The 23,250-nt window shown below is 38.1% G+C and overlaps 1 pseudogene; it reads right to left on the bottom strand.

Moving 5' to 3' along the window:
- Positions 1-21,432, bottom strand: part of LOC110203492 (elongation factor Ts, mitochondrial-like) — a 156,214-nt pseudogene extending 134,782 nt beyond the window's left edge.
- Between the last annotated feature and the right edge of the window lie 1,818 nt (positions 21,433-23,250).

Genomic DNA, 23,250 nt, shown 5'->3' with positions numbered 1-23,250 from the left:
TGCTTTAAGGGCTATAGATGCAAAGAAAGGCATAATAATCCCAGCTCTCAAGCAAATCCCATTCTAATAGGGAAGGGCAAATGTCAAAGAATTTTATACATGCAAGATGAAAGTAGACTAATATGGAAATCATCAGCATTATGGGGAACAGGCAAAGGCTTCTTTCAAAAGATGGGATTTCAACTGAATCTTTTTTTTTACAGTTATCAAAATATTCTTTTTTAATTTTTTTTAAAAATTTTTTTTCCATATGCTTTTGAGTTGAAAATTTTTCTCCCTTTTCCTCCCCCCCACCCTCCCCAAGACAGCGCACAATCTGACATAAGCTTTACATTTACATACCCGTTAAACATATTTTCACATTAGCGAAGTTGTAAGTAAAAATTAAAACCAATAGGAGGAACCATCAGAAAGATGAAACAAAACTCAACAGAAGGTAAAAATAAGTGATAGCGATTTGACTTCCATAGTTCTTTCTTTGGATGTGGACAGCATTTTCCATCCCGAGGCCTCTGATTTCAACTGAATCTTAAAGGACACCAGGGAAGCCAGAAGCCAGACATGAGAACAAAGGAGTACTCTAGGCACAAAGAGCAGCCAGAGAAAGTGCATGGAGTCAGAAGATGGATAGTCTTGTATAAGGAACAGCAACAAAGTTAGTGGAGTATAGAGCAAATGGAAGGGAGTGGGGTACAAGAAGCCTGGAAAGGTGGTAAGGCAACAGGTCATAAAGGGCTCTAAAGTCCATACAGAAGATTTTATATTTGATCCTAGAGGTAATCGAGAGCCACTGGAGTTCTGTGGGGACAGGGTGTGACACAGTCATACTGGGGCTTTATGAAGATCGCTTTGACAGCTGAGTGAAGGATGGACCAAAGTGGGGAGAAACATGAGGCTGGTGGGGGGGAACCAAGAGGCTTTTGCAATAGTCCAGGAATAAGGAAAGGAGGGCTTGTCCTAGGGGTGTTAACAGTGTCGGAGAAGGAGGGGGGTATTTGTTCACCTATCTGTACCTTGGCTTCCTCATCTGTAAAATAAGGAGGTTGGACATGATGTTAAGGTCCTGCCTAGATCTAAATCTATGATCTTATAATATATGACATCTATGGCCCTCCATTTCCTCAACTATAAAATGAGAGGGGTATTTCCATAGTCCTTTTAAGTTCTGAAATTCTTTAATTCTTGTAGACTCCCAAGCCCAGAAATACTGGCCTAGAATTAAAAGGTAGAAGCTTTTGCAGTGACAAATGTTTGCTAAGAAACAAGATTAAGATTCCTTAGTTATGTTTGGTATGGATGGTACTAAGAATGACCTCACTCCTGGGGATCCATATCAGAGCATTACATTACATAGACCCCTGGGGCCTCAATTCCTTACCAGCTACTCTGCTTTTGGACTTCTTTGATCCTCTCCTGTATGCTTTCCTTCCTCAGGAAACTCATCACTGGGAAATCTTATTATGCTACAGGATTAAATCTGTCTGGTACTCACATCTCATAAGTACTCTCTGTCCATCAATACCCTTTGATTGGAGGGCAGGGACATGGGTTCCAGGGACTCTCTTCAAGAAAGAGGATTGCTACAGTTTTCTCCCCATTCCCCACCAACTACATTGTTTTGAGATTTCTTTGGACCTCCTCCTCCCCTTATATGCAGCAATACTTCTCAGGGGTGAATAGACTAAAATATAATTGGGAAATATTTAATAAAATAAATAAAAAATAATAGAATACAGATAATGTTAATATGTGGTTTTCTAAGTCCACTGCAGAGGTCCTTATATATAGTTTAGTGGCCCCATTTTTATTTTCATTTGAAACTACTATTCTAGGCAACTCTCTGGGGCAATAAACTGTAGAGAAGGTACCAACTTGCACTGATAGAGGGACTTCCCTCAGTGAGGTGTTCTTTATGCTAATGAAATCATAGTTCCAGTTCCCATCCCTTTCCCTTGAAGAAGAAATAGAACTTCAAGGAGGTTATTTTCAGATGCTAAAGGTCATTGCTAAATTAAAAGTCCTTAGCTCAAATGATCCAACCTAAAGCAGGAGGTTTCCTGGATTCCAGATTGGCTCATGAGGATGAGACCTCCCACTGAGCTGCCCAGCTTCATAGACTCCTCCACCTGCTTTGTAGACAGGCTCTACTTTGATCGTCCAGAGTCTCTAAGAATGCTAAGAGAACTCAGAAGCCATCTAATCTGTTCTATAACAATCTCTTTGGCACCTTATGTAATAGATTCATCACTATGCTTGGAGTTAGGAAAACCTGGGTTCAAATCCCACTTCAATAGGCATGTCACTTAACCTCACCAGGTCTTGGTTTCTTCACCTATCACAGGAAGACTCTGAATGCAATGACCTCTAAAGTACTTCCTAGGTCTAGCTCTATGCCCAGCGACCTACAGTGATAGGAAATATTCTACATTCTAAACTAGGCCATCCCACTTTTGGGCTCCAGTTGTTGGAATATTGCTTCTTTGGGGTAAGCTGAATCTACCTCCCTGCAACCTACACTGACCACTACTGGTTCTGTACTCTCAGGCCAAGCAGGAACAAGTTTGTTTGCTCTTTCCTCTGACAGTCCTTCAAATTTGAAGTCAGATATTTTGTAACCTTTAAGTCATCCACGATTCAGAAAAACACGCCCCGTTCCTTCTATTGATCTGGCATTTCCAATTTCCTCACCATCCTGGTCAGCCATCAGACACATCAATGCCCTCAAACTGTTCAGCCCAGAAATGGACACACCCTACCACATGGGATCTGACCAGGGCAGAGGACAGAAGAGTGACCCGTACTTTGGGATACAATCTAGGCAGGCCACTATCCTTTTGGCTTGTATGATTGCCTCCTTATGCTGCTGACTCTTAATGCGAAAGCATTCCAGTAGCTTAAATCAAATTCAACTTAATTCTATTCAGTAAAATTCAATATAATACAATTCAAAGCAGAATTTATTAAGTGCCTACTATGTGCAATCATAGGTTCTTTAAGTATCCTTTCATCTCAGGCCTTTCATCTACCTAGAAGCAGTTTCTCACCCTTCTGTTCTCTCCTTTCCATATTACAGCACTGCGAGCTGAAGGGCAAATGGCTCCTTACATTTCAGGCTGGTTTCTCTTTCTCAGTACAAAATGACTGTCTTTGGGTAAACAGAGAACTTGTTCTCTTCTGCTCCTTGCCCTGTTGCATTTTCTTTCAGCCCAGCTGAAAAATGGCCTCCACAGCTGACCCTATTTATACATCCTGAACTCATTTCACTTTCAAGGAAACAAAATAGGTCTCCAAGGATTCATGGCAGAGAGACCTTGTAGATTGCATGCATAATTTGGTGAGCAAAATGGAGATGCTAATGAAATTAGTTTAGTCAAACTTTAAACCTGAGGAGTGTAAACAAAGCTCTTGACAAAGTATTAAAGCAATATCTGATCTATGTAATTTAAATCACTTGGGGGTGGGGGTAAAGTTAGCTTATTGTGTCTAGCAATACTTCTTTATAATGTGACTTCTTAGACGTGTGTGTGTGTGTGTGTGACAGAGAGACAGAGACAGAGACAGAGAGACAGAGACACAGAGACTGAGACAGAGACAGTGACAGAGATAGGAAAGATAGACAGACACAGAGAGATACAATGTCAGAGAGAAAGGCAGACTGAAAGAGATACAGAGACATAGAAACAGGAAAATGAGAGGGAGGGGGAGAGAGATAGGGAGAGACATGGGGAAATAATGATAGTAGGAAGCAAAAGAGACAATGGGAGAGATACAAAAAAAGACTTGACCCAGAGAGGTGGTTGAAACAGGAAGAGGGAGTGACATAAAGGGAGACTGGGGTGAAAGACAAAGAAAGTGGGAAGGAGAGGGAAGAGAAAGGAAGAAATGGAGAATGTGAAAGGAGAGAGGTAAGGAGAAAGAGAGAGAAGAGGGACTGACAGAGACAGAGAGACAGAAAGATAGACACAAAGACTGAGAGGTGTATTGCTCTTTCTTTAATAACAAGTCTTACCAGTAACACAACCCATGTTTGTCATGTCACTCACTGAGTCCTAGACTCCTCTTCAGCCTTCACTCTAGCCACTAGGTAAATATCAAAGGGAACTGTTTGTTAACAATTAACAGTCTGTTTGGACTCAGACCACCCATAGTTGTTATCATAACCAATGTCTCTTCTTTTTATTAAGTGATGGACTTCTGAAGGAGTATCTAGAATAGGAGGACACTCTACTTAGGGGAAGTGGGTGACAGAATAAGTCAGAGAGTTCCCTGATGTATATGGGAGTCTGGGAATACCATAATGCCCTAAAGATGTCGCTTGCAAGAAAGACAAAGGGAATAGAGGGACACATTTTTCGTGAAAATAAGCTGTAGCACATTACCAGGGATCGTTTCGTGCAATAAAGAACATTCCACACAGCACTGAGGAGATATATGATCACATAAGGAAGTGGATCAGTCACGCAACAAAAGGGAAAGACAACCGGTGTGAGGTGCTGAGACTTAGTGAATTAGCAAAACAAAACCAAAAACCAAAAAAAGAGGAAAAAGTCTGGCATGCTGTGTGGAGCTGCTTTAGAGAATTTGTGTGAGGCTAGGAACAAGAATCTTATAGGAGCTTAGAATCTAACAGGTGAGATAAGACGGGAGCACAAATGACCAGTAGTGTAAGATAGAATGTGAAAAGACAATAAGAGAAAACATCGTTTTTAAAATGCTCTATAATTGAGATTTCTTCACGACAATGGAACTTTCTCTTATTAGGAAATATTAGTAGGTGGTATTGGCATAAAAGTGGTTTCACAAATCTGTGAGACAGGTGCACAATGCATCCCTGTATCTTATATGTACATACTGAAATCCATATTATATATATATGAAATCATAGGTTTGATACACATACATATATGTGAACATATGTATATATATATATTTGTTGTATATATGTAAGCATGCGTGCATGCATGCATGCATGTATATTTTTCTTTTTTTCCCCCCAGACCCGCAATGTCATTTGTGTACAAAACTAATTCTACTATTTTAGATCAGTACCTGCTCTGCAATTTAGTCTTAGGGAATATGCTAGAGCACAGAGAGGGTAAAGGAGTTATCTAGTGTCACACAGCCAGTATCTTTCACAAACAATGTGATTCTAAGGCTAGCTCACAAACTCATAGATTTACAGCTCAAAGGGACTCTATAATTTCAAATTCACTGCTCTTTCAAAGACAACATGCTGCCTCTAGAAAGATGGTTGGGTGGTGGCAGTGAATAGAGTCTTGGACTTGGAATCAGGAAGATCTAAATTCCAGTCCTGTCTTGGACACTTACTAGCTGTGTGACCCGGGGCAAGTCTCATAGCCTCAATTTCCTCATCTGTAAAATGAGGATGAAAATAACACCTACCTCTCAGTGTTGTTGTGAATATCAAATTAGATATTCATAAATCACTTTGCAGACCTTAAAATGCTGGCTATTACTATAAATTAGAAATTGAAGCCTAGAGTTTTATTTTTATATATATATATATATATATATATATATATATATATATATATATATATTTACCAAACTGGGAAAGAAACAAGAATTTATTAAATGCCTACTATGTGCCAGGCATTGTGCTAGGTGCTTTACAAATACGTTTTCTTTTGATCTTCACAACAACCCTGAGAGATAAGAGCAATTATTATCCCCATTTTACATTTTGGAAAACTGAGGCCGATAGAGTTTGAGTGACTTATGCAGGGTCACATAACTAGTAAGGGTCGGTGGCTGAATTTGAACACAGGTCGTCTTGAGTTCATGCCCAGTGCGCTATGGACCTAGCTGCCTCTGGATATCTATCAATAAGCATCTATATTGGGATTCAAAGCCAGCTCTCCTCCTCTCAAAGTCCCACATTCTGTGAGTATTCTGCAAGCAGGACGCATAACCCTACGTCCACAGACTCAGCACATATTTGGAGTACCTGTAGAAAGTCTAATACACAATAACCAGAAATTCAGCATAACCCAGGGAGTGGCAATTCTCTTTACAAAAGGGTCCACACTGAACTCTTTAAAGATCACACTCTACCATGACATTTAGAATACATCTATTACATAAGCTACTGCACTTTCTTGTCTGTCTGTTTCTGGATTTGGCTTTATACATATTTAACCAGCCTTGCTCTTTGTTTTCTGGCTTGCCTATTCTAGTTTGTAGATCCCCGGAGGGCAGAGCCTAAGTCTGCTCTGCCTTCCCACTATAGTGTCTAAGCAAGGGCCAGGTCCTTCAGGGTACCACGTAAGTGCTAATTAAACCCAGTGTAGCCTCACTGTGGTTGAAAATGCAGTTTCCAATTGTTTGTTTATTCATCAGTCTCAAGCATTTTACTTCTCCCATAGCTCCTTTCTGTCTCCATCTTTAGACCACTATGACTCCTGACCACTGAATCCCCCTTCCATCTGTCCAGTATCACCGAAATAGTGGCAAGAGTCACTATTCTAAGAAGGGCCTTGGAGACCTTGGTCACACATCCTGCAGATTCATGTATCAGTGATTTGATTCAGTCTTTGATTGTTTGTTCTCCCAGCAACAGTTTTTTTTAAAGTGTGGAGGGGTGATCCTCAGGGAGAATAATAAAAACCCTTCAAGTTTCTATAGCTACCTTATATTTTCCAGATATCATGAGAGCTCCGGGGGAGGAGAGAAAAAGTAGTGACACAAGTCCAGAGTTATGGTTGGGAGAAAAAATGATAATGAAATCCCTCAGCAGAGCAGAGGGGAAAGAAAAAGAGGAGGCTGCTGTCAGCTGGGTGCTCTTCCCCATGGGGGGCTGTCTAGCAGCCCATGACAAAACCATCTAAGAAAACGATCAGGGAAAGCTACTAATCTCCTGAAAAATTCTGATACTGAACTATAGGAAAATTAGTACATGCTTTCACAGCCCAAAGGAGGGTGTTTTCTCTCCCACATTTTGATCCTGATTATTAGCAGAGAAAATAATAGATCAGAGATGGCACATTTAGAGCTGGGAGGCATCTCAGAGATCACAGAATTCAACTCCCCAATGTAACAGATAAAGAAACTGAGGCCCAGATATTTCGACTTGCCCAAAGTCATACAGACAGTAAGTGCTATAACCAAGATAGGAACCCAGGTTTTCCAAATCTAGTCTTGCTTAGTCAATAATCTTTCTTTTCACTTAGTCCTAGGGTTTAAGAGCTAGAAGTGTTCAACATGCTCTATAAAGACATTAAATATCCTTTTCCCATTGCCTTCATGTTCATTTGGACTATTCTCAGCCTCAGAGTCTCAGAAATCATTTGGGTTGCACTGACCTCACACCTCCTTTACTCAACAAACATATAAGTGTCTACTATGTACAAAGGCCTTCTAGTCACTCAAAATGCAGACGCAAAAATGAAAGTCTCTACTCTCAAGGAACTTAGGTCCTATTGGGGAGGCTACCAATAATATTAGACATTTGTCTCATCTTTTAAATTCTGTATACTTTGTTCTTTATATAGATTACCACCTTGGAGCCTTAGAAAAACACCTTGTGGTAGATACTGTAGGTATTACGATTCCCATTTTACAGGTAAGGAAACTGAGGCTCAGAGAGTTTGACTTTCTTATGACTACAAAAATAGTAAGGGTCTGATGCAAGATCTAAACCTAGCTTGTCCTGGGTCTGCTGTTCTTTCCACTACACCATGATACCTCTCAGCCATTGTTAAGGAGACACTGTAGGTCACTATCTGATATAAAATGGATTCCAATTGAGCAGCCTTAGTGCTTGAAAACCCATCTCCTTTCAGTCTTACTCCACAGAAACTCTGCCATCATGAATTATGCTCCTATGAAGCAGTTTAAGCATTATGTTTTGAGAAGTAGTCCAAAGCAGCAAGGCCAGATTCCGTACTCAACTTGATCCTTATAAACTGGCAGAGTTTCCAAATTAACCTTGAAGGAAGTAGTTTAACAATAAGCCTTTCAGAATTCAAAGGAAAGGCAGAGAAATTAATAAGAAGAAGCATAATACAATAGTAGCTAGGGCACTGGCCTTTTAATCAGGAAGACCTGATTTCAAATCCCACCTTAAACTCTTACTGGGTGACCTTGGTTAAGTCACTTACCCTCTCTGTGTCTCAGTTTTCTCATCTGTAAAATGAGGAGATTAGGCTTAATGGTCTCTTCCAGCTCCAAATGAAGATCCTTTGAGTTTTATGGAACTATTTTGACAAACAAAGGGCATTTTTAGGAGCTTTTAGCTTCAAATGGAAGAGCATCTGAGAGAGAAGAGCCAAAGAATCCAGAAAGGGAATAGTTCTAGTTTTATACAGAATCAGACCTTTCCTACTTATAGAATAGAAAAGGCTTTCCATAAATTTTAAACTATGCCAAACATCAAAGGCAAAGAGGAATCAGAAAATGAAAATCCACTCAGATCAACAAAGAAGTGCGAAAAGAAATGTATATAAAGACAAGAACAGGAAGACTAAAAGTGGAAAGAAGAGAACTTCAAAAGTAACAAAGACTGTTCTTTATTTAAATAATGCCAAATCAGAATGAGAGGAAAAGGGAGAAAGGATATGCTAACAGATTTCTTAAAGCAAGGGAAGCTTTTAATACAGTTCAAAAATCTGGGTAAAAAATTTCAAAAATGTTCCACAGTCTGTACGGAAAATTCTTTGCAAACCTTAAAGTAGCATATAAATGTTTATCTTCATCATCATCATCATCATCATCATCAATATAATGATAACTGTGATTGTCCTAAAAGATGACTTAGAAAAGGGAAGGAAATGGATAATTCTAAAGGAGACTAAATTGATTCAAATTAACAGGATCTACTGGTGCCACTCTTCTGGTATTTTTAAAGAAGTTCTGGATATTGTTATACTTTGACAATTCTATTTCCTAAAAATATCCTATGCATCTACTATTTGTATAATACCATGTGATAGATACCAGGAGCATTTTTTCAGAGCTTTTATGGATCTGTGATCTCAGTGATATGGGTATTCCCTCCAAAAATAAATATGGGAACCTATCCCTGCTTTCCATCCCATGAAACTCTTGTCTGCATTCACTTATACATCCCTCATATGGGATCCATACAATATGCTGGGGGTCTTTCTTTAGTTCTCTTGACATGCCATGGATACTAATGGAGCATTTAGGTTGTCCATTAAATATTTTACACTCTTGACATTTTCCTAGTCCTACATATCTCTTATGACATCTTTTACATTGTTTCTCCTGCATAATTCTTCATTTGCAACATGATCTTTTTGGACTTTGATTTCATAGGTAAATAACTCCCAGCATGGAAACTCCCCTGAGGAAAATCAGCAATTTCTGAGCAACTCATTACAGTATTAGGGACTTTCTTGTAGCACTGAGATTATGTGACTTTTCCAAGGTCACACAGCTAGTTTGTATCATATGCAAGACTTAAATCCAGGTTTTCCTAACTCCAAAACCTGTTCTCTAGCCCCTCCATCATGCTGTGATTAAAAAAAAAGTGCCTGCCCTCATAGAGCTTACATTCTACTATGGAGTTTCATTGTGTACACACAGGAGTAAGTACAGAGTCATTTGAAGATGGAGAACACCAACATGGGGGGGCATGAGGGAAAGCCTCAGAGAGTATGTAACTTGAGTGGAGCCTTGAAAGAAGGTTATACTTACCACAGATGAAGGGGAAGAGGCAGTGCATTCCAATCAAGAAGAACAGCTTGATGCAGATCATTTATTCAGTTGGTCCCCAGAGGGCAGAACCAGATGTGATGGGAAGAAATTGGCTGTAGAGTTTAGGGAAAAGCTGGCAGGACAGTTTGGCTGAAATGTAGAGTTCTTAAAGGAGAAAACTATGAAATCAAGCTGAAAAGGCAGATTAAAGTCAGATTGTAGAGGGACTTGAATGTAACATTAGTGTATTTGAGGTTTATCCTTTGGCAATAGGGAGATACTGAAGGCTTTACAGAGGTATAGTGGCATGTTTAAACCTGGCATAAATGTTAAAGAAAAGAGACTTGGAAGCAAGGCTGTCAGGAGGTTATTTTTAAAAGCCTTAGGAAAAGGTTACAGAGTCTTCAAGTAGAATGGTGATCATATGAGTGTAAAGAAATGTATAGATGCAAAGCATGTTGTGTTGGTATTAAAATGAGACTTGATAATTGATTGGACACGGGATGAGGGAGAGTGAAGATTCAGTGATGATTCCAAGATTGCATACATCTGTGACTAAATGGAGGGTGGTGCCCTCACCAGTGGTAGTGGCATTTAGAGGAATAATATGTTTGGGGGTGAAGACAGTGAGTTCTACTTTGGAAATGTTGAGATTGAGACAGTGAGAGAGCCTCCAAGTGGAGATCTTCCATAATCAGATGACTACTTGAGATTGATGCTTAAAATCGATCACCAAGTGTAGAGAAAGAAGAGGCCCATGGAAAAACTTTGACAGACACTCACACTTACATGATGGGAGACCCAGATAATTTAGCAATGGTGATGGCAAAAGAGTGGCTAGATGAATTGGAGGGAATTCAATAAAGACTTGTGTTAATCATAGGATCATGCCTTTCAATGATGTTAGAAGCCATCAAGTCCAGCCTCTTTGTACTACATATGAGGAAACTGCAGCATAAAGGTGTTAAGTGACTTGACAAAAGTCTGTATCTGAACCCAGGTTTTCCTGACTCCTCAAATTAGTGCCCTATCCATTGTGCCATCAAGTAAGAAGCATTAATTAAGTTCCTACTATGTGCTAGAGACTATGCTAGGCACTGTGGATACAATGGCAGATATGAAATAGCCCTCGCTCTCAAACAACTTACATTTTCCAGGGGAAGATGACATGTACATATATAAGCATACATAAACATATTCAAAATAAGTGCTAGACAACTGGGTTATTGTGGTAGAAGCGACATCCCCACCATGTGAAATTGACTAGTCTTTCCCTAAAAAAGGCAATGAAATTATCCTTGAAACTTCATTGGTCCACAGGATTAGTTGTTGATTACTGGTGGTCCTTCATTCTCAAACAGGACCAAAATGACATCACTACAGTGTGTCCTCCTGTGGCCCATCAGACCAATATGAGCTTGGAATATTTTACCACAGGTTGGGTACAAATAGTCCATGTGAACTTTTGGGGTGTATTCTCTAAATTTGCACATCTCGTGTTTCTTTTAAGCTATTTCATTCTGCTTCCCTATACAGCACAGCACCTTCTTTGATGAGGGTATGCCATGTTAAGAAGTCCTGTGTCAATGTCTTCCATGTCACACAACTAATTCCAAAGTTCTTAAGAGAGACCTTGAGAATGTTCTTGTATTCCTTCTTCTGACCACCATGTGAATGCTTGCCCTGTGTGAGTTCTCCATAAAATAGTTGTTTTGGCAAGTGTACATTTTGCATTCCAACAATGTGGCAACCCATAGGAGTTGCAATCTCTGTAGTAGAGTTTGAATGTTCGGCAGTTTAGTTTGAGAAAAGACCCCAGTGTCTGGTATCTTATACTACCAGGTGATCTTCAGAATCTTTCTAAGATAATTCAAATGGAAGCAGTTCAGTTTCCTGGCATTTCATTCCATCAAAAGTAAAGTACAAGTGAAGTTTAGAGAGATGCAGGATTCTTGGTTCAGTAATAAGGCAGATAAAATTCAGTTTTCTGCTGATAATAACAATCCAAAGTTCTTTTATGATGCCCTGAAGGCTACTCCACAGGATTAAGGCTCAAACCATTGATATAATTTAAGAGTTCATTCACAAGGTGTCAGGGTGACCCAGGCTTGATGGACTCTGATGCTGTAGAAGTCCCTGCCCTCAGAGAGCTTATATTCTACTGTGTAGATACAAGATGTGCATATATACAAACAATAATTCTATGAATATAATAAATAAATAAAAGTAATGAACATATAATAAAATAATAAACATTAATACAAATATAAGAAATATATACATACCCACAAACAGCATATAAACAATAAACATAATATTTTATATATATACAAATATAACAAATAATAAATATTATAAATACTGAACATGGGAATATATAAATAATAAATATGCACAGATATATAAATCTAATAAACAGGTATAAATAATATGTAAATAAAAATATTTTGTATATGTTAAGTATAAAGTCATTTGAAGACAGAATGAGTATTAAAAATATATAATGGAAGAGTGGAACTGAATCTGCCTGAATGAATTCAGTTTTCTTTGTTGAATATCCTTTCTGAAGTATTGTTAAATAAACTCCTTTTGTTAAAATATTATATTGTCCAAGAGTGACACCACACACACACACACAAACACGACGTTGGATTCTGCTCATGGCATGTTGTACTGTGGTGGGTAAGCTTTGCCTTCATGTTGCCCCAAACTAGGCCTGTGCTCTACTTTCTAGTCACTGTTTCCAAACCATGCTGCTACATACATAGAGCACCCCATCTTTCCACCTCCCCTTCATGTATTGTCTTCCTCCACTAGAATGTAAGCTTCTTGAGGTCAGAGACTGTCTTTCTTGCTTGTATTTGTATTCCATGTTACTAGCACATTTCCTGGCACCCAGTAAGTCCTGAATAAAGGCTTGCTTTGTTTACCCACCGTTTTGTTCAAGCCTGAACCACTGGACTCTCAAGCTTGGTCTAGGGTTGGGGAGGTACTACTAGCAACTGCAGGGATCAAGAAAGGCTTAATATAGAAGTCTTTCATGCCATAGAAACCAAGAGTAACCAGGAGGCCTCTAGTATCGAAAGCAACAGAGAAGTCAAGCAGGAGGACTGGGAAAAAAAAAGCCATTAAGGTTAGTGAACAAGAGAGCACTGGTATCTTTGAAGAGAATGATTTGAGTAGAATGGTGGGCTCAAAGCCAGATTAGAAGAGAATGAGCAAAGCTTGAGTGATGAGGAATTGGAGACTACAAATGACTCTTGTACACACTTTGGTTCTAAGAGCTGATGAAGAGCACAGGAAGTCCTAGGAACAAATCAAGGGAAAATGTTATTTTCAAAGGCAAGGAGAAAACAGATCAATTGACAAGCATTTTATAAGCACTTACTATATGCCAGACATTGTGCTAAGCATTAGGAAGACAAATAAAAATTAAAGTAAAAACCAGTCTCTGACCTCAAAGAGCTTCTAACAGAAAAGACAAACTATGGATAAATACAAAAATACAAGCTACATATAGAGTAGATGGAAGGTGACCTTGGAGAGGAAAGATGATCTTGGTACTTGTGGAGTCAACTGAACTCTAGAACTGAGCTACTAGGATTCATCAAAAACCAATTCACAACCACCAAGAAAAGTTTAGGTACTGGGTAGTAACCATCCTGGCTTTGTGAAGATAAAATGATGTCAGGCCAATTGAATTTCATTCTTTGATAAAGTGACCCGTCATGTAGATAAAGGGAAAGCAAGAGACGAAATCTGTCTGAACATCATCAAGGTTCCTAGGGAGGTTCAGTATGACACTGCTAAGAAGCTTTTGCTGGACCATCCTTCTTTTAGATGAATTCACCGCTGGCTAGAGGGAGCCATTCAAAGGAAGTTGGGAATGCTTCAGCACAATTCTCCAAGACAGCGCCAGCAGTGCTTTGCTGAGGTCAGTACTGGGCTGGGAACTATGGCACTGAATGCTAGAATCTCAGCAAAGTGCAGACTTGACTTATGTTACCAAGCTGTAGAGAGGTTTGGAGGGAAGGAGTAGCGCAGGGCTGCAAGCCTGTCATCTAAGGACCAGACTAGTAAAAGCATCAGAGTGGCCCCAGATTGATGGCATCTCTGCATGACAACTTGTGAAAAGCATCTAAGAAGTTGTAGAGAGATTGCAATTCTGTATCCATGATCAGAATACACAAACTAATATGTTCCCATGCTGGCACCTTCTCCTCTCTTTTTCACTTCACCTTTCCAGTATCCTTTTTATGTTGTCTTTCCCCAGGATAGGGCTGCCTCTGTGATGTAAAAATGCACTAACAATGTGGTGGTGGGGAGCAGTGTGGTGTAGGTGGGAGGGAAGAAACTCACTAATTGTCTACTCATACAAATGATATTGTTGGGAGAAGGGGGAGATTGTGGTCTATACTAGATCAATATAATAGTCAAACTGAGGTAGCTTGAGATTATAGAAACAGTGATGAACTTGGAGTCAGGACTGGGATCAAATCCCACTTCTGACACTCATTAGCTATATATCTTATGAGCAAGTTAGTTTATGTCTGAACCTCAGGCCATTCCTTCAGACTCAACTACTAAGCTATGGAATTTTCTCAGTAATAAAATCACTAATCTATCACATGATAGATCTTTCATTGAAGTTGTATTAGATGGTCTCTAAGATTTCTCAAGCTCTTCATCTAAGAGGCTATACCAAAGGTACTAGATTAGCCATCCCACTTTCTTCATCTGCAAAAAGGGGGTAATGATAGTATCCACCCCCAGGGTTGTTGTAAAGATCAAATGAGATAATAATTGTGAAGCACTTAGCACAGTGCCTGGAACATATTGAGCACTATATAAATATTAGCTATTACCATTACTATCATAATAGCTTTTTATAAACTTTAAAGCATATGAATGCCAGCTATCATTATTGTAAATGCTAGCCATTATTTGAGAGGTTTGGTGCCAGGCTTAGGCCATAGCATTTAAAGCTAGAAGTGGCCAAATTTAGGCACCACTTGATAGAAAGTGATTTGCAAGATTTGCTTAGCAAAATGCAGATTAGATCATAGGGTCATTGCCTGAGAGCCAAGAAAGACATTAGAGGTCATCTTATCCAAAAGTCTGATTTTACCATTGGTAAACTGACTCTTACAGAGGTTAACTGTCTTGCCTATAGTCACAGAGGTAGAAAATGGCAGCCCTAGAATTGGCACCTGGGTCCTGGGACTCTAACTGCACTACTATTTCCATAGCATCATGCCATATACCTGTATTTACTAAGTCAATAAGTCATTTGATCAACAATCATTTATTAAGTGCTGACTTTATGCCAGGCACTGTTCTTGGTACTGCAGATACAAAAACAAGCAATAAAACCATCCTCATTCTCTAGGAGTTTGTATTCTGAGGATTATATAAAGGGATTGTCAATCACTCTGAGATCAGCAACCATTAAAATCATAGAGTGTCATGCCTTTAGAGGTCATCTAATCAAGAGATTATTAATTTTTTTTTGAGTCATAGACCCCTTTTGTAGAGTAGGCAAGCCTATGGATTCATTTGCGTATAATTTTGGTGGGTTTTTTTTTTGTATTTTAAAACTAGTGTTTTAAATTATTTAAATAAAATACATAGAATTACAACAGAAATCAGTCATATTGAAACGCAGTTATCAGATATGTGTATACATATACATAAATGTGTGTATGTATATGTGTGTATGTATACAGATAGATAGATAGATAGATAGAAAGATACATAGGTACATAGATACATAGATACATAGATAGATTCCATATTAAGAATCCTCTCAGTTTTATGAATGAAGAAAGAAGGCCCAGAAGGATAACTGTCTTGGCCAAAGCCACCCAAGTCAATAGGATAACCAGAGCTAAAATTCATGTCTCCTATCTCCCAGTTCAATGTTCTTACCCATCCCCCACACTGTCTCTCTACTTAATTCAGATGAGTTTTTTTTTTAAATAATTCCTTGAAAATAAAGTTTTTCAGAAGTTTTCATTAGGTTTTCTCTGTCTGCTTTTAAGATCTTAGATTCATTTTAACTCTGAGTTCTCCCTCACTTCAAGACTCATCTTACTTCTGCTTGGTCACTCCCTAGTCATGAGACATCTCTCTGATTCATTAGAAACAGACTGTCAGCAGCCCCAGAGCCCTGGTCCACAGCCATTCCCTGATCTACTTTCCTATCTATCCCCTGGCTTTCTGAGTCATTTGATCAGTCTCTGAGGCCACACTAATACATCCCACTAGTGTTTTCCTAGACCTGTGTCTTTCAGAAATTGAATTAGTTCATGTAGAACAGGCAGGCAGTGTGAAACTTTAACACACTCTCCCAACCCCCTTCACTGGACTGATTTCATACTTCAGAGCTCAATTCTAAACATTTTTATAAAGTTCATTCTTCTTTCCCTTCACGTGAAAAAAAAAATGTGATCTGGAGATAATAGGCTGGGAATAGAGTAGGGAATATGTAAAATTTATGATAAAATATGATAAAAGTAAAGGATGTGTCCTTTTATTTTTCCAAGGAATATATACTTTAGCATTTCTTTTTAAAAATAACCTTTAATTGCATTGGTATTCTAATCTGATTTGGGGAGATCTTTGCTATCATGACCATTTTCTGTCTAATGAATAGTTTGAAAAGGCAACATACTAGGTTCTGGTTGTGTATGGAATGGCACATTTGACAGGGTAATGAGTCGAAGCCACCTCTCATTCTCCTCTTTCACTGGACCTCAGCAGGAGATGGCAATCCATAGGATGGCACCCTGAGGTGCAGCTCACAGACTTCAATGATATCAGGCTCATAAACAGCCTCTCCTGCTTCCACTCCTTACCCCCAACACACTTAGGGAGTTTTAAGACCAAACTTTGAAGCAGTTGATGATGTGAGCTCCCAGAGGTAGAGAAAGGGAAGGATGGAAATTAAGTCATGAGCCACATGCAACTGTGGAAAGAGAATAAGGAGAGAAAGAAGAAATAGAGAGAAACATGGGAATATAATAAGGCAGGAAATAAAGGTTTTTCTCTATCATTCATCTTTCTTGAAAACTCTCAAAGCAGAGAGACTGATTAATGTTGTCATTGTGTTGTCCATACCATCAGGATGATTGTGTGGTTTGCATGCAGTACTTTCTTAGCTGTCTGAAATGGCAGTGTACCAGCTCACTTATCATAATGTATTGAAAATGGATACCTTCCCCTAGTTGCCTTCTTGGTATTTGTTTCAATAACAGGTAGATACCTTTAATTTAAAAATTCATAAACAGTATGATTTTCTGTTCCAAATGAGCTCAAGAAAATAAATGTAGCCATTTGTATATTCCAAAATACTTTCTTTTTAATTTTTTAATATTTCTATTTAAAATTTTTAATTCCAAATTCTATCCTTCCTTCTGTCCCTCCCCTGCTCCTTTTCTGAGATGGTAAGCAATCAGATATAGATTATACATGTGCAATTATGTAAAACATTTCTATATCAGTCACTTTGTACAAGAAGACTCAAATAAAAGAAAAAAATGAAAGAAAGAAAGAAAGAAAGTAAGTAAAAATGGCATGCTTCAGTCTGTATTCAATCAATATCAGTTCTTTCTCTTGAGGCAGATAGTGTGCTTCATCATTAGTCCTTTGGGATTATCTTGGATCATTGTATTATTGAGAATAGCTATCATTCATAGTTCTTCACCAAACAATACTGTTGCTACTGTGTACGATGTTCTCCTGGTTCTTTTCACTTCACTATGCATCCACTCATGTAAGTTATCCCAGGTTTTTCTGAAATCATCCTGCTTTTCTTTTCTTGTAGAACAATAATATTCCATTACAATCATATACCACAGCTTGTTTAACCATTCCCCAATTGATGGTCATCCCTTTGATTTCCAATTCTTAGCCACCATTAAAAAAGTTGTTATCAGTATTTTTGTATAGATAGGTCCTTTTCCATTTTTTTGGATGTCTTTGGGATATAGACCCAGCAGTGATATTGATGGATTGCAGGGTATGCACAGTTCCTCTCCAGAATGGTTGGATCAGTTCACAACTCCATCAATAGTGCATTAGTGTCCAAGTTTTCCCACATACCCTCCAACATCAAACATTCTCCTTTTTTTTTTCATATTAGCAAATTTGATAGGTGTGAGGTGGTAACTCAGAATTGTTTTAATTTGCATTTATCTAATCAATAGTGACAGAGTATTTTTTCATGTGACTACAGAGAAGTTTGATTTCTTCATCTGAAAACAGCCTATTCATAGCCTTTGACGTGGGGGATGATTTGTGTTTTTTATAAATTTGACCCAGTTCTCTATTTGTTTGAGAAATGAGGCCTTTATCAGATATACTTATTGCAAAAAAAAAAAAATTTCCACGGTTTTCTGCTTTCCTTATGATTTTGGTTGCATTAGTTAAAACTTTTTAATTTTGTATAATCAAAATTATCCATTTTACATTTTGTAATACTCTGTATATCTTCTTTGGTTCTAAGTTCTTCCCTTATCCATAAATCTGGCAGATGGAGTATTCCATGATCTCTTAATTTGCATATGGTATCACCCTTTATGTTTAAATCATGTACTATTTTGACCTTATTTTAGTGTATGGTGTGAGATGTTGGTCTATACCTAGTTTCTGCCATACTGTTTTCCAGTTTTTCCAAGTTTTTGTCACATAATGAGTTTTTGTTCCAAACCTTGGATCTTTAGGTTTATCATATACTAGATTACTATGGTCATTTACAATAATATGATTTGTACATAATCTATTTCACTGATCCACCACTCTACTTCTTAGCCAGTACCAGATTGTTTTGATAATTACCACTTTACAATACAGTTTGAGATCTGGTATGGATAGACCACCTTCTTTCACATTTTTTTCCATCAATTCCCTTGAGAACCTTGAGCTTTTATTCTTCCAGATAATTTTGTTATTATTTTTTCTAGCTCTATAAATATTTTTGACAGTTTCATTGCTATGGAATTGAATAAATATATTATTTTAGGTAGAATTGTCATTTTTATTATATTAGCTCAGCCTACCCATGAGCAATTAATATTTTTTCTAATTATTTAGATCGGACAATTCATGTGAAAAGTGTTTTATAGTTATGTTCACATAGTTTCTGGGTTTGTCTTGTCTTGTCAAGTGTTTATTGTCTACAGATATTTTAAATGGAATTTCTCTTTCTATTTCTTGTTGCTGGTGATTTGTGTGAGTTTATTTCATATCCTGTAATTGCTAAAGTTGTTAATAACTTCAAATAGTTTTTCAGTTGGTTCTCTAGGATTTTCTAAGCATAACATCATATCATCTGCAAAGAGTGATAATTTTGTTTCCTCATTGCCAATTCTAATTCCTTTATTTTATTTTTCTTCTTTTATAGCTATAGCTAACATTTCTAGTAAAATATTAAATAATAGAGGTGGTACTGGCCATCCTTACTTCACCCCCGATATTGAGAAGATTTCCAGCTTATCCCTATTATAGATAATGCTTGCTGATGGTTTTAGATAAATATTACTTATCATTTTAATGTAAGCTCCATTTATTCCTATGCTCTCTAGTATTTTTTAACAGGAATGGGTGCTGTATTTCATCAAAGTCCTGCATCTATTAAGATAATCATATGATTTCTGTTCGGTTTTATTTTTGATATGGTCAATTATACTGATAGCTTTCCTAATATTCAACCAGCCCTGCCTGGTCAGTGTGTATGATCCTTGTGATATATTTCTGTAATCTTTTTGCTAGTATTTTATTTGAAATTTTTCATTGATATTCATTAGGGAAATTGGTCTATAATTTTCCTTCTTTGTTTTGGCTCTTTCTGGTTTGGGTATTAACACCACATTTGTGTCATAAAAGGAATTTGGTAGGATGCCTTCTTCACCATTTTTTCCCCAGATAGTTTACATGGTATTGGGATAAATCATTCTTTAAATGTTTGGTAGAATTCACTTGTGAAATCCATCTGGTCCAAGGAATTTTTTCTTAGGAAGTTCACTGATGGCTTGTTCAATTTCTTTTTCTAAGATTGGGTTATTTAAGTATTTCATTTGTTCTGTTGATCTGGGTAATTTATATTTTCATATATATTCATCCATTTCATTTAGATTGTCAAATTTATTGGCATGTAATTGGTCAAAATAGATCCTAACAAATGTCTTAATTTCCTCTTCTTTGGTGGTGAATTCACCCCTTTTGTTTTTGGTACTAGGAATTTGATTTTTGTCTGTCCTTTTTTAAATCAAGTTAACCAATGGTTTATCTATTTTATTGTTTTTTTCATAAAACCAGCTTCACATGGATTCTTCCAATTTCTGTTTTGCCCTCTGCTTCTACTATATCAGGGCAGTTTTCCTTGACAATTTCTTGAAGGATGTTTTCAGGCCTTTTTTTAAAAAAAATCATAGCTTTCAGGTACTCCAATAATTCTTACATTATCTCTCCTGGATCTATTTTCTAAGTGAGTTGTTTTTCCAATGAGAAATTTCACATTTTCTTCTATTTTGTTTTTACTTTTTACTTTTGTTTTATTGTACCTTGATGTCTTCATAGAGTCATTAGTTCCATTTGTTCAATTCTAATTTTTAAGGAATTATTTTCTTCAATGAGCTTTTGTACTGCATTTTATTTTTCAAGTTGGCCAATCCTTTTTTTAGGGAGCTGTTTTCCTTGGTGATTTTTTTTTCTTTTTGGTAAGGCAATTGGGGTTGACTTGCCCAGGGTCACAGAGCTAGTTAAGTGTCAAGCGTCTGAGGGCAGATTTGAACTCGGGTCCTCTTGATTCCAAGGCTGAAGCTCTATGCATTGCACCACCTAGCTGCCCCTGTCTCGGTAAATTTTTGTATATCTTTTCTCATGCTACTGATTCTTTTTTTTTCATGATTTCCTCACATTACTCTCATTTCTTTTCCCAATTTTTCTTCTACTTCTCTAATTTGCATTTTAAAATCCTTTTTAAGCCCTTCCAGGAATTCTTTTTGTAGCCATTTTGACACCATTGTCCTCTTCTAAGTTTATGCCTTGATCTTCCCTATCACCATAGTAACTTTCTATAGTCAAGCTTTTTTTTTTTTTCTCATTTCTTCTGCCTTTTTTTTATGACTTGGTGTTTCTATGTGAGAGTTGGGCTCTGTTCCTACACTGTTCCAAGCTCTTTATGCTAGGGCTCTGGGTCTTACTATTGGCTTTCACTGGGCTTCAGGACTTAGCTACTTACTTTCTCTGAAGGGTAGGCTTCCCTTCTGGCTTGGACTGAGGAATGGGGCCTCCTCTTGGCCTCCCCTGGGTATGGGGTTTAGCTGCTGGCCAGCTCCAGAGGTGGGGCCTTGCTGCTGGGTTGCTATGGTAACAAAGTTTTTTCTGGTGGCTGGCCCTGGAGGAGGGATCTTATTGCTGGTCTGCCCCAGGGCAGACTGTACTGAGGTTTGCTGAGGAAACTTGATCTCTCTGTTGGCCAGCCCCAGGGCAGGGCTTTACTACTGGTCAACAGTGAGGTCAAGATCTTGCTGGTAGCTTGTGCTGGGGGTTGCTGAGGTGAGCTCCTGCTGTGCAAGTGACTGCTCACTTGCCTAGGTGGCTGCTAGTTTGAAGGAGGAAGAGGTCTTGCTGGTGGATTGCCCCAGACTTGGGGCCTTGCTTCAGGCCCCTTGCTGTGAGGCTGGCTGCTGCTGCTGCTGCACTTGGACCTTGCTCCCCTCCTAGCTCAGCAAGATAGATCTTTCCCGTCATGCTGGTAAGCTGCTTCCCTGCTCCCCAGATCAATTCTGAGGTGGTTTTCTAGTTGGAGGGGAATTTGGGAGGGCTTCAGAAGGTTCCTTCCTCACCTTGACATCTTGGCACTGGAAGTCCAATGCATTTTCAGCAAGATATTCATGGTACAAATAATACAAATGTGATGATCGTCTTTACTGTAAATACCCTAAATTCTTTATCGTCTATTTATCGTGGCCCCTCTCAGCAGTCCTACAATGTATGGCTGTTTTGAGAAAGGCTTTGGAGATGGAGTCATGTGATTAGTTGTCCAGGAGATGGCAGTAGTGGTCTACTTCAGAGGCTGGTTCTGAAGAATCGTGTCCCCCAAATTAAGCTAAAAGAAGAATGATTGGGAGCTTCACTACTGCTTTCCAAATGCAAACTAATCCATTATACATTCTTGAATTATTAAGTTGTTTCTCATCATGTCAAGCTTGATTTTTTGTTTGTTTTCTATTTTTTAAGAGAAATTTAGTTACCACAACTTTCCAAAGATCTCCCCAAAATGACAATCCATTTTTATATTTTGTGAATAATAATATATTAGAGGAAGAACATGGCAGAGTAGATAGGGAAATGTTCTCAGAATCAGGTTCAAATCCTGCTTATGACTCATTGGATGCATGATCCTGGACAAGTCATTTCAATCTCTCATTGTTTTAAGGTTTACAAAATACTTAAAAAATATTATTTCATTTTTATCCTCACAATAACCCTGGAAGGTAGGTGCTATAATAACTCTTATTTTAGAGTTGAGGAAACTGAGGCAGAGTGTGAGTGACTTATTCAGGGTCATAGCGTTAAAATGGTTCTGTACAAATTTGCACTCAGGTTTTCCTTACTCCAGGTCGAGTGCTCTATACACTGCCACCTAGCAGCTGTTTTAAGTCACAAAATAGCTGCTGACCTGAGCTGAGAGAGTGTCTTCATTAAATGTTCCCTACACTAACAGAATCTGCCCTATCCCAACCTCTCCTTCCCTAACAATTTAAAAAAAAATTACCTAGGAAGCTCAAGCCATATACAATGATCTCAAATGAAATTTGATAGAGTCAAAAAGATGAAACTCCATGGGATCATAAAAGACAAGCTTAGGAACCAGCAGATCTTAAGTCTCTTGCCAAGACCTTTGTTCAGGAATACTTTGACCTCAAGGAACTTTGTAACTATCTTTAGAATCTGAACATACTGCCACTGGTGTTGGTGTTGATGGTAATGTCAGACCATAAGATGGCTGACAAGCTATGTGGTCCCCACCATACTGGGTACAAGCCATCCTTTGTATGAGCTGGGAAGCATCCAGAGGAGGGAGGCTAGAATAATAAACATACTTAGGGGTATCACCCCTAAAGTATCATCTTTATGGTATTCACCCTTAGGGGTGAATCACGATAGATTGAAGAAAATGAGGAGGATTCATAGGAAAATGAGAAGACTTGAGTGACACATAATGGCCGTTTTCAAGTAGGTGCGGGGTTGCCACAATGGAGAGATATTAGATTTGTCCTGTTGGGACCCAAAGGACACAACTAGAAGCAATGAGTGGAAGTTAGGAGAGGGACTGGATCTATGATTTCAGTGACACAGAGAACCCCCCAGGTGAGACTGATACTTTCTTTACAATTTATTGTATTAGAGAGTCATACACACACACACACACACACACACACACACATACACACACACACACGTATGTTATATATATGGTATACATACAATTTTATATATAAATTGTATATATTTTATATATAATTTGGGGTATATATATGTGTATATATGTATATATATGTATAT

This window comes from Phascolarctos cinereus, unplaced genomic scaffold (assembly GCF_003287225.1).
Source record: "Phascolarctos cinereus isolate Bilbo 61053 unplaced genomic scaffold, phaCin_HiC Scaffold_7;HRSCAF=346, whole genome shotgun sequence".
Lineage (NCBI taxonomy): Eukaryota > Metazoa > Chordata > Mammalia > Diprotodontia > Phascolarctidae > Phascolarctos > Phascolarctos cinereus.
This window is presented reverse-complemented; position numbering and strand designations above follow the sequence as displayed.